Here is a 16,090-nt window from a genome sequence, read left to right as displayed (position 1 = left end):
TTGATGTAGATAATATTATAGCACAAAGTTGTAATTTACAGAGAAATTTCCCGAACTGAGGAATTCAACAAGTGATTCTGTTATGGAGAGAAGCCACACAAAAAAGACATTTAGGAAATGAATGCCTGCTGTAAATGATGTCTAGATTTGTGTTACAGGAATCTGTCACAGTGACAGGTGTTAGTCGTGTATGTCACATTTCTCGTGTATCACCAGACCGGGTCTGGGTGAGTGATGGTGACAATCTCATCTTGACAAACAGAGCAGGTGATGAACTACATCGTCTGACAGATATATATAATGGTTTTGGAGGACACACTGTGAACAGTGATGGTGAATTAATTTATATAGACAAGGGGTTTAACATCAACAAACTGTCTACAGATAACGAAGTAAAGACTACCTTAATAAAGTACACAGCACCATGGAGACCACAGTGTGTCTACAACTCCCCCTCCACTGGAGACCTGCTGGTCGGGATGCGTAATACCAATACACGCACAGCCAAGTTAGTGCGGTATAACTCCACAGGAGAAGACATCCAAACCATAGAGCACGACAAGAAAGGTCATTGACTCTATAGTGGACCTATCTACATCACAGAGAACCGCAATGGAGATGTTATTGTGTCTGACTTAGTCCGTGGTGTAATGGTGACAGAGCGTGGAGGAAGACACCGCTTCTCCTACAGAGGACATCCATCAGAATCACGACTATGTTCACATGGAATCTGTACAGACCCGCTGTCACACATCCTGGTTTGTGATCTTAACACAGCCACAGTACAGATATTAGATTGTGATGGTAGCTTCCTGTCACAGATGCAAACATCACAACATGGGAAAGACACACCATGGAGTTTGAGTTACGATGATAAAACCCACCTGCTGTGGGTTGGATCATTGTACAACAACACAATAAACATATACAGTTGCAAATATGGGGACCCTCTGACCGGTAAGTAGTAATTTATTGTGTATTAATTATAATGTTAATACAAAGTAATAACTACAGAATGACATTTACACAAAAAGTAATCATGGTAATTAGAATGGGCTAATCTTATTGAGGGGGGTTCGCATATACCATAGTCTTTTTATACCCCGCTCTGAAGGAAAATGGGGATACTGTTTTACCCTTGTGAATCTGTCTGTGTCCGTGTGTCTGTCCATAACTAATTTCTGTCGCAGTTTTCTCTGTAATTACTCATACCAGATGCTTGAAATTTTAGAACACTCCTTGTCTAGGCATGCCATATGGTTGGATTCAATTTTGTGCAAATCTGATATCAACTTTCTGTTAATCAGTGTGTCTGTTCTTACCAAATTTTCGTCGCAGTTTCCTTAGCAACTACTCATTGCAGATGCTTGAAAATCTAGCACACTCTTTGTCTTGGCATGCCATATGGTGGGAATTATTTTTGTACGAATCTGATGTCAACTTTCTATTTATCCGTGTGTCTATCCGTACCAAATTTTCGTCGCAGTTTCCACAGTAACTACTCATTGCAGATGCTTGAAAATCTAGCACACTCTTTGTCTAGGCATGCCATATGGTGGGATTTATTTTTGTACGAATCTGATGTCAACTTCCTGTTAATCTGTGTGTCTATCCGTGCCAAATTTTCCGTCGCAGTTTTCTCAGCAACTACTCAAGGCAGATGCTTGAAATTTTAGCACACTCTATGTTTAGGCATTCGATATGGTGGGATTCATGAGAGCGTATATTCACATCAGAGCTGGGGTACTAATGAGCATTGGCTCACGAAAGTTTTGCAAAAAAATGCAACCAAACAACAGCAACCTTACTGTTTTGCACAATTAAAAACGTTTCTGACATCTTGAATTTCATATTTTAATTTAGAAATCCCAATCCCAAGCATTTTGCAGGTATATCGGTACGGAAAAACCTCATCGCAATGCAATAATTTTTATCATTGAATCTCAATAAACGAGGATATCGTATTATTGCTCAGCCCTAACTAATAGAAAGATGTTTTGATAAAATACACAATAGACAACTTTCACATTCTTAAGAATTATCTCTCTTTGTCGGTATAATGCGAATTTTTCTCACTCTATCCTTTGTATCATACCTGTAAATATTTTAAACCTTCAAATCCTTTCGAACTGTTTCTGTACATGAACATATACATACGTATTTAGTTTGCATGACACTGCACCATAAAGTTAGCCATATTTTAGAGGGAAAACAGTGGGTTACGCCGATTGACCCCAGATTGTCCCCTTGAAGGGAAATGACCATTGTAAATGTGAAAGTTGTATATGTATTTCTTTTTGAAAACTGTATTTACGAATGAACTTTTTATAAGAATGTTTGGAATAACATTATTTTGGGTACATACTTTAATTGATATCAGCTAGTGTACAAAAAGGTAAGAATCAGTTAATATCATCATTTTGTTGACTGAAATGATCTGCCTCATAAAAATTATTAAAAAAAAATGACCTGTCTGCCACATTGAACTTTGAAATTTTTGGTCTGAGAAACTAAAGATCAAGGTTTTGGTTCTTGGTAAAAAAATAATGTAATTGTTAATTGATAATGCTAATTGTATGAAAACCCCAGTCCAGCAGACTGGTAAAAATTGCACAGACTGCCATGACAGGGGACATACCGGTAATACTAATTAAAAATTCATAAGTTTAAGATGGGCGTTAGTAGATTAGAAATAGGTAATTGAAATAATTTTGAGTTATTTTTTTTTTTTTTTGCACAGGATTATATATATCAAGTTCTAATAACATCACAATTTTACAGACTCTTCTCTGCAGAACATGAAATGTAAGAAGCATCCCGCTGATACAGCAGTGAAGTTTTGTGTAGACTGTGATGTTCCGTTGTGTGTGGAATGTACCGTATATAAAGAACACATCAGGCACAGAGTCCTAGAAATTCAGAGTATAAAAGGTTTGTCAAGATACTTGTTTAAATATTAACTAAAACTTATCTAACCAAAAAGAATTAACTTAACCTTAATTAGCCAACCTGCTTCATTGTTTAATATGGATGTTTTATTAGTTGACCATGGTTAATACGAGTTCAATCACTTATGTTAACGATGTATTGCCCATGCATACAGATGGTTTGGGTTTTATTCATGTCATTAAATGTGAAGCTAAGGGAAGCTATCAAGCTCAACTTTGATTGAAATCAAAGTTTCAATTTCATTTTGAATGCTTTGTATATATAGGAAAATCTTTATATTTTCTTCTCAAGAACAGGGAACAACCATGATCAGTCTTACTTATATGGAAGAATCCACAGATAGAGTATATTCAAGTTTGTTCAAATTATGACCCCAAAGGGTAGGTTGTGGTCATTATGAGTGATCAAAGTTATAATAGGAATACATAGAAAAAATCTTACACAAGTGGCCTGTCAGATTTATTTTGAAATTTTTGTCCTTAGAAACTAAAGATCATATATTTTTTGGCCTTAGTAAAAAAAAAATAATGGGTTTGTTAATTCTGTGAAAACCCCAGTCCAGCATACTGGTGAAAATTGAAGAGACTACCATGACTACAGTGGATAAAATATTAATTAAAAATTCACAACTTTATCAAATACTTATATTAACATCACAGTTGTTCTTACAGACCCTCCTCTACAGAAAAGGAAATGTAAGAGGCATCCCATAAACACACTAGTAAAGTTCTGTGTGGACTGTGACGTTCCCTTGTGTGTGGAATGTACCATATCTAAAGAACACAAGTTGCATCACCTTATAGAAATTCAAGGGATAAAGGGTTTGTTAAGACATTTGTTTAGATATAAATTAGGTAAACTTAACCAAAAAATTAACTTAACCTCAGCCAACTAGCTTCATTGATTAACATATGGGTGTTTTGTTGGTAGACTATGGCAAATACGATTTCAGTTAGCCATTAACCATGGCAAATATTTCAGTTAGCCATGTTTAGGATGTATGTACTTATGCAAACTGATAATATTTTTTTTTCGTGTTATCAAATGTGCAGCTAACAAATGGAAATCAAGCTCAAAAATCCAACATTACAAAATGATATCAGAGCAGAAGGTACTCTTTGAAACATCAGAGGTGGGATCAGGTGTCCTGGAGGATTACTAGGTTTAATATATGTGTTCAGTTTAGACTTGACAAAAATTAGTTGTTTGAGAGTTGTTCATAGGATGCTGTGCCATACTGCCCCTCGGTAGATTGAGAAAAAAATAATTATCCGATTTTACACTTATTTTTGCCTATACAATGGACTTAATCTTTGACATATGTACCTTTATGGAATACCACTTTCTGGGAAAATACGAAGATCATATGTATAACCTAACTTCAGGTAGGGTTACGCTGTTTACATCTAACTCCCATTCATTTCTATCCCCGCCCCTCTTTACAAAGACCTTTAAATATATGAGCGGAAGTAGGTACATTTTTCTCTCTCGGTTGGTCACTGTTATTAAAATGTACCTTTATGTTAAAGCTCAATTCATATGATTAAACACTTTCGAAAATCCAAATGGCCTTTCTCATTGTAAACAATTGTTATTTACCTGGCGTGAACTCGCCTGATCCTTCGTAACCTTACTCACCTGTCCAGATGAACACGCGTAACTTTTTAGCATGTTTCACGTGGTATACATTCTTCTCACATGTTGTCGACGCTACTTGTCAACTGAAAACATCGCAATTTCAGCTTCGTTTATATATGTAGATAATAAATCTATAGCTTTAATTGTTGATTATATTTTTAAAAATGATTATCTGCTTAAAACTATCTGTAATTTGATAATTAATTGATTGCTTGTGTTCAACTTCCATGAATACATCTGTACTTTGATTTTTGACTGGTAAACATTGTCATTTGATATAAAACCTCTTCTATCTTGACATAAATACCCCTCTATTGTACTAAGACCCACCCATTCTTTTCATCTTTATTCATAAAAGAGCAAATGGTCACAGTAGTTTTGGCACATCATCCTTTACTTAATAGGGGTACTTATTCCATTTTATTCAAAAGAAAACAAAAAACTTTATGTGAAATATCGCAAAATAAGGAAGAGATAAGACAGAGGAAATCATACAGTCTAAATCTCCTCCTTATTTGACAATATTTCAAATGAAGTTTTTTTTGCTTCCTTTGAATAAATATTGAAAGTAGTATGGGATACCTCCATGTTATGACGTACTTTTTGAAGTATTGTTTTGATTTGGTTGAGTGCTTATTATCGAGTCGAAATTTGTAGAGATACCGTTTAAAAGAACGCACTGAAGCTATTTTAATGCAAGTTTTCACAACTTGACATTTAACAGGTTTGGGAATCTACCTTATATGGATATTGTTGTCATTGCGCACAGCGGTGCTTACAGCGAACAGTCGTCCAATCCAATGAATGAGCCGAAAAGCATGATGGTCTACTACATGTTTATATTTTACTACAAACACGTGGGTCAGGCAAATTTAGGACGCGATTTTCAAATGACTGCGGGAAAGTCAACTAATAATTATTTTTAATGTTTTTGTGAAAAATACGAAGACTAGGTACTAATTAAGATTACTCATGCTCACATTAACAAACAAAGTCAATTTTCCGTGTTAAATAGTACGTTGAAATACAGCTCACAAATTCTTCACAAGTAAATAAGAATCCAGTTTTTATATTTTGATATTCGTAATTTTGCCATGCTACTGGTCTTATTCGTTGTTGCTTTGTTATTTGTTCATTAGAAATTAAAAGTTAATGCATTTATAAAAAGGAAAACTTGTATATTGCTGCACTACATTCTTTTTTATTGATGACTTAAATATGCATGCATTTGCTTGATTTAAAAAAAATCACGTTAAACAATTTTGTGTGTTAAACAAAATTAAGGAAGGAAAGAAAATTCTTTCATAATGTAGGAAGTATTTAATTTTGAGAAACTAATAAAGTATAATGATAATTTGTTGATGTTGTGTAAACCATCTGCGACTTATAAAATATGTAGTTAGATAAAATAAGTCCTATTTTTGTGTTTCGATATGCCCCCTTTTCATTGCAATAAAGGCTACCCCCAATTTTCCTTTCATTTTAAAATGAGATTTGGATATTGCATAATATATGTGAAAAGCAAAACATTTCAGCAATTATTTCTTTATAATTTGTCATTTCCTTTGTTTGTTTGTTTGTTTTTTTTTTTTTAGATATTTTAATATATAATTGTGTATATAAAACCACGAAAATGGTCCATAGTTTGAAATTGCCCCCATTTCACTACAATAAAGGCAAGGTAACAATATTTCATTTTAATTTTTCTTGGCATAATACATACAAATATATATCCAAAAATTAAAAATTCTTATCAGTCCGTTTTCGTAATATCCAACAAGATTGGGCCTCGTTAAAATAGACAAAAAGGACTATATTCTGTAGTGGCCAGTATCTGCCCCCAAAATAAAACTTTGATAATATCTTTAATTATGTTCTAAACCAGGTGGATATTTGTAGACTTCAAAGCATTAAATATTTTTATCAACTATGACATCATTAGTTAGATATGACGTCAATAAAATGACGTAAATTCCAAATTGCAATGATTTTGAGAGAAAATAGTGTATTTTACGTCGGTATTTTGATTGGAAATTATCGAGCGCAAGTCTGCTCAGACTAGATCTTTTGATATAATGTGTAGAATGATAATATCAATGAAATATGTGAATATGGTACCTGAGCAAGCTTGCGCTCTATAAATACTATAGTCAAAATTGAACAAACTCTGTGCATTTTGGCCTCTTTTTTAAAAATAACGGAAATCCAAATAGTTTGTGACGTCACAGAGACAAGAAAAGCCAACTAATTTTTCCAATTTCATAATATATTGTCTTAATTTGGATTATTTTATACAATATATACACTTTTTCTCATTTCAAGCGATTTTCAAAATTTGACTATTATGGGGGCAGGAATACGCCCATACCGTATATAGTTCTTTGCAAGTCTTTTGTTATAAATATTTGTACTATGGACTTTGAAAAATACCCTTAATAAGATAGTATAAACATTGCTGCTTTAATTTGAACACTTTTAAGCAAATATATGTATTTCCATTGTTTAGTGACATTACACCACTTAGTGTGCGGTGAGGCATGGATAAGTATGATTACTTCACATTTTGTACCTAATATCAATTATAATGTCAACCAGAACTGGTCTTCCTTCTTCATTCAAGAAATAACTGTTTGGTCAAATATAGGCCCAAAACGTTGATTGCAATTGCGCCGAATGAAAAACATTTTGGAAAGCGAGTCGCTCGCGTGGCGCAGTGGTTAGAGTGTCTGCTCTAGAGTCGCGGAGTATGGAGTTGATCCTTGCGTCGGGGGTTCGAATCTCACCGCGGGACGTGGAGACGGGTCCTTCGGATGAGACCGTATAAACCGAGGTCCCGTGTCGCAGTAGGTGCTGGCACGAAAAAGATCCCTCACTGCTCAATGGCCCTTAGTGCCGAGTATAGGTCAAAATTTGTAGCCCTCCACCGGCAAGTGGTAGCGTCTCCATATGAGTGAAAAATTCTCGAGAGGGACGATAACAACATACAATCAATCAATCAATCAGTCAATCCTGGAAAGCGATTGTTCATGGATTGTTTTCAGAACAATCACTGCACGAAAGTGCATTTTGTTTAAAGTCTGAAAAATTTCAACCCATGGAAAATAAAGGATAAATCTTCCATTAGGATCATTTATTAAAATTGTTGAATGCATCTTATATTTTCCACTTTTTAGAATTCACTTTGTTAACTTTTTATGCACTTTCTAATTGAAGATAACCATACCACCTTAATTTTAAAAAAATATAGCAGTACTCACACCAATCTTATGATCTTTTATTAAGTTCAACACTCTGAGAAAACTATTGGAAGTTATTGTCAAGTATATGGATATTTCTACAAAACTATGCAACACTGTGTCATTTCCAGTCTTATCTATCAATTATTATTTCCAATATATAACCTGACTGATTACACAGGTTTAATTTTGTCAACATGAACAAGGTTGTTAAACTGATGACCTAGAACATCATCTTAGAGCTCCCTTTTTACCTGAGCAGAAGGCTCAACTGTGCTTTTCTAATCATATTTTTTTCCGCCGTCCGTCTATCTGTGTGTTCGTTTGTAGACTTTTCACATTTTTATCTTCTTCTCAAGAACCACTTTGCCATATTCAACAAACTTGCCACAAAGTATCCTTTGGTAAGGGAGATTCAGATTTGTTCAAATGAAAGGCCACACCTTTTTCTAAGAGAAGATAATGAAAAGTTAGTGAAAATTTAGAGGCATTTTTCAAAGGTCTTCCCAAGAACAACAGAGCTTGAAAAGATGAAACTTACATGGAAGCATCTTTAGGTAGTGTAGATTCCAGTTTGTTCAACTCATGACCTCTGGATTAGGGAGGGGCCACAATGGGTTATCAAAATTCTACATAGGATTACATAAGAAAATAGTTTAAAATCTTCTCAAGAACAGAAAAAACCATGATTAATCATATTTATTTGGAAGCATCTCCGGGTAATGTACATTCTAATTTGTTCAGATCATGACCCAAGGGGTATGGGGAGGCCGCAATAGGCGATTAAAGTTTTCCATAGGAATACATAGCAAAAATCTCTAAAAATCTTTTCAAAAACAGCAAGAATCATGATCAGTCATATTAAGATAGAAACATCGTCAGGTAGTGAAGATTCAAATTTGTCCAAAACATGACCCCTTGAGATAGGTTGGGGGTCACAATAGAAGATCAAACTTTCTGCTTTTTCTTAGCGAAAGTGTCAGGTGAACGATCTTGCCCATGGGGCTTTTGCTTGTAAAATATTTTTAGTTATATTCTGTAAATGAATAAAAATAAGGCTTTGATATTTATCATGTTAATATTATTAATGGACACTTCATTACATACTTAGGCTTACAGATTTTTTTGTCTTGAACATGACCTTGAATTGCAATTTTAAGAGTCAATTAATGTTCTTTACCAAAATGCTAAATAATTTATTTGCTCAGGAGTTGATGTGAAGGAGAAGCCTGCAAGTGATTTTGCTAAGGATTTACACAGCATTATATCTATCCCACTTCAGCAGAAATATCGGGAAAAACAGATTACAGATTCCCCCCTCTTTGAATCGTTCTTCCATAAGCAACAAGATCCATGGATACACGGGAAGAAACAGCTAACAGGCTCCCCTGGCTATAAATCACACATACATCAGCAGGAACACCCAGCAACGACACCAATTGCAATAGAAAGTGAAAAGATACAAATAGGCAGTATGTGTAGATTTTCTATTATTATATCATCCTCTAATTTAAGAATGAATCAAAATTTCTAGTTCATGATTGACTTCATGTTAGGTTTCCATGCATCAACACTAATATTTGTCTTTAACATTTTAAAATATTTTACAGAAATTGTTTGAAGTATCAGTAAGACACCAATTCAATAACTTCAATCTTTAGGACCCATATGAAATTATTGAGGCATATAATAAGAATCACATTGTCTGTCCATAAATTCTTTGTTTCTTGAACAGTTCGGCTGTAACTTTTCAAAGTTTGTACAATAATATTGTACGATAAGAGTAAGACCCCTATACATGTAACTGTTAGGGACAAATCGTTTTGTCTGTCTGTATGTTTAATAATTCAAACAGTTTTCAACATGGCTATTTCAAAGTTTATAATATTATATACTAGCGGAAAAAAGAAACTGTAACGTTTAGTAATTTTTTTTTAGATTTATATTCAAAATATTATGTTGCTTTATGTATTTCATTATCTTATATAATGCATTGTTTTTCAATTTAAACATCAAATAACGGATTATGTCAAATGATACAAACAGCGACTGACAATAAGGGAGACAGGGTACTAAAACTTTCACAAGTTTAATAGCGTATATGACTGCAGTTTTCACGGATGCATTCTTCACACCTTTTGCGGAACATTCTCCATGCACTGAACGAATCAGTTTATTCAGAAATGCATGGGGAAGGTTCCGCCATATGCACAATAAAGAACGACTCAAAGCATCCAACATAGCAGGAGGGTTTGTCTCTTGGCGTAGATGTCGTTCCATTTCATACCAGACACGTTCTATAGATGATAAATCCGGTGACATCTCCTGTCAGGGTAGCACATTCTTGTTTTGCTGCAGTAGATAGTCACTAACAATGCCTGCGGTCTTGTGTTTTCCTGCTGTAGAATGACCTTACGGTGGTGGTGAGCCTGAACACGACTGTTACTGCTGTCAAGTTGAAATCTCGACTCAACTGTGAACAGGACTTCCGCCCAATCTCTGTTATTGAAACAAATAAGCCTTGCAAAATGGTAACGCTAGATAAGGACAGGAGGTATAACTGGAAAGCTTGCAATCTGTTCCAAACGGTACTTATCCTTCGATGCCCAGGGATACTTCTAGCGGTCAAAGAAGCCGATTGGAAACGATTACTCAAAGTGATGTCCGCATATCTTGCTGACATGATGTCAAATGCTGGTATCTTGATCGTGGGCGGTCCCAAACAGTGCCAGTTAGAAGATATCGTCTCCATAAAGCATTTACAATGTTAATATGAACTCCAAACTGCCTTGCAATATTCTTTTGAGACATCACGGTTTTCAGCATACCACAAATATGCAAACGATCATTTTCAGTCATGCAAGGCATCTCTCAATCAAAATTTTGTTCTGAAAACCTACGCTTTTCTGTTTCAATACATTTAATACTGTCATATAAATCCAAAAAATTCTAATCGATCACTAACGACGTGTTACTCAAGTTCAAAACTCCAGAAAAGCGTGTTGTGGCCATCAAGGCAAATCGAACGCGATATTTTGAATACACCTATTAAAGTGTTATCTGTCCATTTGTCTGTCCATCATCACATTTGTCATGACTAACGTTGTCAGATTTCGGGAGATTTACTTTGCGATAAGCACGACAAAAGAAAAGGACACATACTGTAAATTTTTTGGTCATGTTGTTTTGCCTGTCTGTATGTTTGTCTGCATGAATATTTTTCGTGAAATGGTAACTCAAGTAGTTTTATGCCCCGTCGTGAATATGGCAAGAGCATATAGTATTTGTCGGGTTCATCTTCCGCCCTTCTTTCTTTTGGATATTCCTTCCGTCTGGGTCGCCTGCATTGCGAAGTGGTTAAAACATTTGCTCTACAGTAGCGGAGTAAGGAGTTGATCCTTACATCGCAGGTTCGAATCCCATTGCGGGACTTGCAGACCGGTCCTTCAGATGAGACCGTATAAACCGAGGCCCAGTGTTGCAGTAAGTGCTGGCATGAAAAAGATCCTCACTGTTCAGCCGTTAGTGCCGAGTACAGGTCTTAATTTCCAGCCTTCAGTCGGCAAGTGGTGGCTTCGAAATATGAATGAAAAATTCTGTCTGTCCATCCCTTACATTAATAGTCTCAGTCTTAAGGAAACTGTTCAAGATATTTTTATTAATCCTAATGAGCTATTCAACTGGATTAACATTTTTTGACCTTGACTTTCCATTTGACCCTGACCTCACTTTATTTTTAAATTTGCATTTAACTCAGTTTCAAACAAACAATTCAAGATAAATTTTATAAAAATTCCTATGCTGTTGCTATTGATGAAATATTCAATTGCATCAAAAGTATTTGTCCTTGACCTTCTCCATAACCTTGAGCTTACTGCTCTTATTTCAAAGAATGTATTCATTATATTTAAATCTTAGCACAATTACCAGGAGATATTGGTGAGAACCTGTCAACTGTATCCAATTTGTTTTTACTTTGACCTTCCTTTTCACGTTTGACCTTACTATTAGCTTTGTTTTAAACTCGGTTTTAATTAAAGAAAAAAAAAGAGAATAAAAACAATTCAAGTTATTTTCATCAATCTTCGTACACTCATACAAATTCATGAGAGCTATTTTACTTTGTCATAATATTCTGACTTTTACTTCCCCTGTGATTTTAACTTCAATATTCCTCATTTACCCTGATCTTAAAGAAGCAAGGTATAAATTTCTTTTTATGATACCTGTGGACATTCATGTCCCATACACATGTTTATACCCCCACTCCGAAGGAGAGGGGGGTATACTGTTCTACCCTTGTCTGTCTGTCTGTCTGCCTGTGTATGTGTCCGTCTGTCTGTCCGTAACAAATTTTGGTCGCAGTTTTCTCAGCAACTATTCATCGTAGATGCTTTAAATTTAAGCACACTCTTTGTTTAGGCATGCCATATGGTGGGATTCATTTTTGGGAGAACCCGACGTCAACTTCCTGGTTATCCGTGCGTCTGTCCGTACCATACATAACAAATTTTGGTCGCAGTTTTCTCAGCAACTATTCATCGTAGATGCTTTAAATTTTAGCACACTCTTTGTTTAGGCATGCCATATGGTGGGATTCATTTTTGGGAGAATCCAATGTCAACTTCCTGTTTATCCGTGCGTTTGCCCGTACCATACATACAAATTTTGATTGCGGATTTCTCAGCAACTACTTTTTGCAGATACTTGAAAGTTTAGCTCACTCATTGTTTAGGCATGTCATATGGTGGGATTCATTTTTGTATGAATCTGATGTCATCTTCTTGTTTATCCCTGTGTCCGTCCAAAAATGAATTTGTGTATTCACATCAGAGCGGGGGACATTAGCTCACAGACTTCTTGTTCTATTTTTATATAACATTTTCAAATTTGATAAAGATGGAGTTGATCATAAATCCTCAGTCACATTTCCAAAAATGACCAACGGCCGACAGCTTTTGAGGAAAAAATGGGATTCTTAAGAAAAAAAATTAATTCTATTGTCTGACTGTCCGTTTGTCTGTCAACACTTTTGCAGTGAGGCTATAACTCAAACAGTTCTTCAGTAACTTTTTTTCAAATTCAGTACTTACTAGTTCACTGGAGTCAGAGGTCTCTAGTGAGCTTTTCTTACCAAATTCTGTCTGTCTCTCTATACATTTTTCACATTGTAGACTTCCTCTTAAGAATTATTGAACCAATTTCAACCACACTTACCACAAGTACCATTTGGTAAAGGAAATTCAATTTTGTTCAAATGAAGGGCCACACCTTCTACCAAGGGGAAATAATTATAAATTATTAAGAAATTTTTGACATCTTTTAAAACATTTTTCTCCAGATACACTTGGCCAGAAAAGAAAAAAAAACTTTTTTGGAAGCATTCCAAGGAAGGGTAGATTCCAGTTCGTTCAAATCATGACCCCAGAGGGATAGCGTGGGGTCACAATGGGCTGCCAAACAAACTTTTACTTTGGAAAACATATGAAAATTCTTTAAAAAATCATCTCAAGAACAGCATAGCTATTATTGGTCTTATTCAAATCGAAGCATTCTCTAGTAATGAAGACTTAAGTTTCTTCAAATCATGACACCTTGGGGCAGGGTGGAACCACAAAGGGTGATCAAAGTTTTAAATACTAGGAAGAAATAGGAAAAATCCTATGGAAGTCTTCCATATGATTAAATAGGAAAATTCTTAAAAAATCTTCTGAAGAAGAGCAAAGTAATGATTAGTTATATTAATATAGAAGCATCATCATATATGTGGATTAAGATTGTTCAAATCATAACCCTTGTAGGTAATAACTTTGAAAATTTCTTTCTGAAGAACAGCATATCTATGATTGGTCATATATAAAAGCATCGTCAGGTAATGTAGATTAATTTTTTTTTCTTCAAATTATGATTCCTGGGGCTTAATTGGGGCCACAATAGAAAATTAAACGGACAGGAAAAATATCTTTTAAAATCTTTTAAAAACTTTATTGGTCATATTTATGTGGGAACATCCTCAGTTCTTCAGGTAATGTAGATTCAAGTTTGTTCAAATAATGACCCCATGGGGCATGTTACAAAGGGGGATGAAAGTTACGCATAAAAATATATAGGATATATCTTGAATAATCTTCTGAATAAGAACAGCAAAACCATGGTTAGTCATACTAATTTAGAAGCGTCCTCTGGTAATGTAGATTCAAATATGCTTAAATCATGACCCTCGAGCATAGGTCATTACTACAACGGAAGAATGACACTTTTAAGAAAAAAATTCTTTTAAAATCCCCCAACGGGAATTAATGATATATTTAAACTTTTCAATACTGAACTGTTTCCTGCTTTTTCCTAGCCAAAGTACTCAGGCAAGAGGTGTGGCCCACCCATGGGTCTCTTGTTAATAAGCAGTGTTTGAAACTCACCGTAAAATTAGCCAGACATGCAGGGCTGACTGGTAGTAAAAGTTGTCAGCCCTGCCAAATATTTACTAGCCATAGAAAATAATTGTTCTATTTTGTTCTAGCCATTATACCGGTATGTGACTTGGACCAGGTTGCAACAACTTCGATCCCAATATATAGACTGATGATTTCTTCCTCTTGGCTTGTTACACTTTGCTACCCATACTATCAACTGATTTGAGAGAGATTTATAACGTATGTCAACCCTGCCAAATATCTACTAACCATAGAAAATAATCGTTCTATTTTGTTCTAGCCATTATACCGGTATGTGACTTGGACCAGGTTGCAACAACTTCGATCCCAATATATAGACTGATGATTTCTTCCTCTATGCTTGTTACACTTTGCTACCCATACTATCAACTGATTTGAGAGAGATTTATAACGTATGTCAACCCTGCCAAATATCTACTAACCATAGAAAATAATCGTTCTATTTTGTTCTAGCCATTATACCGGTATGTGACTTGAACCATGGACCAGGTTGCAACAACTTCGATTCCAATATATAGACTGATGATTTCTTCCTCTTGGCTTGCTACACTTTGCTACCCATACTATCAACTGATTTGAGAGAGATTTATAACGTATATGAATTTTACTTATCAAAAATTTTAACACGTCCAGCCGGGCTATGATACATGCAAATTTGTTCGCCCGCTGCAAAATTTATGAGTCTCGGGCTGTCGGGCGTACGGTTATTTCAAACACTGCTAATAAGAGAATTTAATTTTAAATTTCCATTTTCAAATTTCATACTCTTTGTCTGTGTTTTTATATGTAGGTTTCCTTATTTCCAAATATAACTTATCAAGTCATTGTCACATTCTTATGACAGCCCTTACGAGTGGGGCCTTCCCTGATGGTGTCAGTTTTCTAGTTGCTCTTAATTAAGATTGATTGATTGATTGATTGTATTTTGTTTTACGTCCCGTTCAAGAATTTTTCACTCATGTAGAGACGTCACCATGTATCGGTGAAAGGCTTCAAATTGAGACATTTACTCGGCATTCAGGGCCATTGAGCAATGAGGGCTCTTTATCATGCCAATTAACGCCAACCGTGACACGGGGCCTCGGTTCTTAAAGTCTCATCCGAAGGACCCTCAACTTTTACTTTGAAGTGCTGAGCGCTTGGCGAGGAAACAGTTGCTACCTGTTTATTATTTTTTTTTATCGAGTTAGGTCTGTCGCGGCCGTGATTCGAATACAGGACCTTCCTATCACGGAGCGAGCTACCCTGACGGCTCTCTTAACTTAGATATAAGAGGTATAAATAAAGTATTTGTTGTCTGCATCAAACGTAGGAAAATATGCTCAGAACACTGTCTTGTACAGTTCAAATATTCATGAGAGATTATGTTGTGTATTCCTACTTAGGAGATCAAATGAAGGAGCAGTTTAGAATTGTGAGCCCTGAGGATCTTGAGGTTAGAGAAGTACATGCATCAAATATAAAGCTCCATTCCGGCATATATCAACAGAAAGACAGAAGGAAACAGATCGAAGAAGAAAGTGTAGGGAAAAGGAGAAAAGCAGGAAAAAAAGAGAGAATAAAAGAGAGGGGTACATTATTTTTAACAAATTATACCCTACCCCTTAAAAGCGGGGGTGTATAGTCACTGTGATGGAAATGTCCATCCATTTGTTTGTCCGTCCGTTATGTTTTGGGTAGGGATTTGTCAATATATCGATATATCGATACGCAACGATATTCAAGAATGTATCGAATCGAAAAAAATAACTTCCATTACGTATCGGACAGGGAGTTTTTCTTATAATTCTGTGAAGAGGTTGGGAATTTCAA

General features: G+C 35.3%; 1 pseudogene; it reads left to right on the top strand.

Annotated features, from left to right (window-relative positions):
- Positions 1–15,953, top strand: part of LOC133201919 (uncharacterized) — a 52,840-nt pseudogene extending 36,887 nt beyond the window's left edge.
- The last annotated feature ends 137 nt before the right edge of the window (positions 15,954–16,090 follow it).

This window comes from Saccostrea echinata, unplaced genomic scaffold (genome assembly GCF_033153115.1).
Source record: "Saccostrea echinata isolate AGI-Se365-2 ecotype Australia unplaced genomic scaffold, CSIRO_AGI_Sech_v1 ptg000046l, whole genome shotgun sequence".
Classification (NCBI taxonomy): Eukaryota; Metazoa; Mollusca; class Bivalvia; order Ostreida; family Ostreidae; genus Saccostrea; species Saccostrea echinata.
This window is presented reverse-complemented; position numbering and strand designations above follow the sequence as displayed.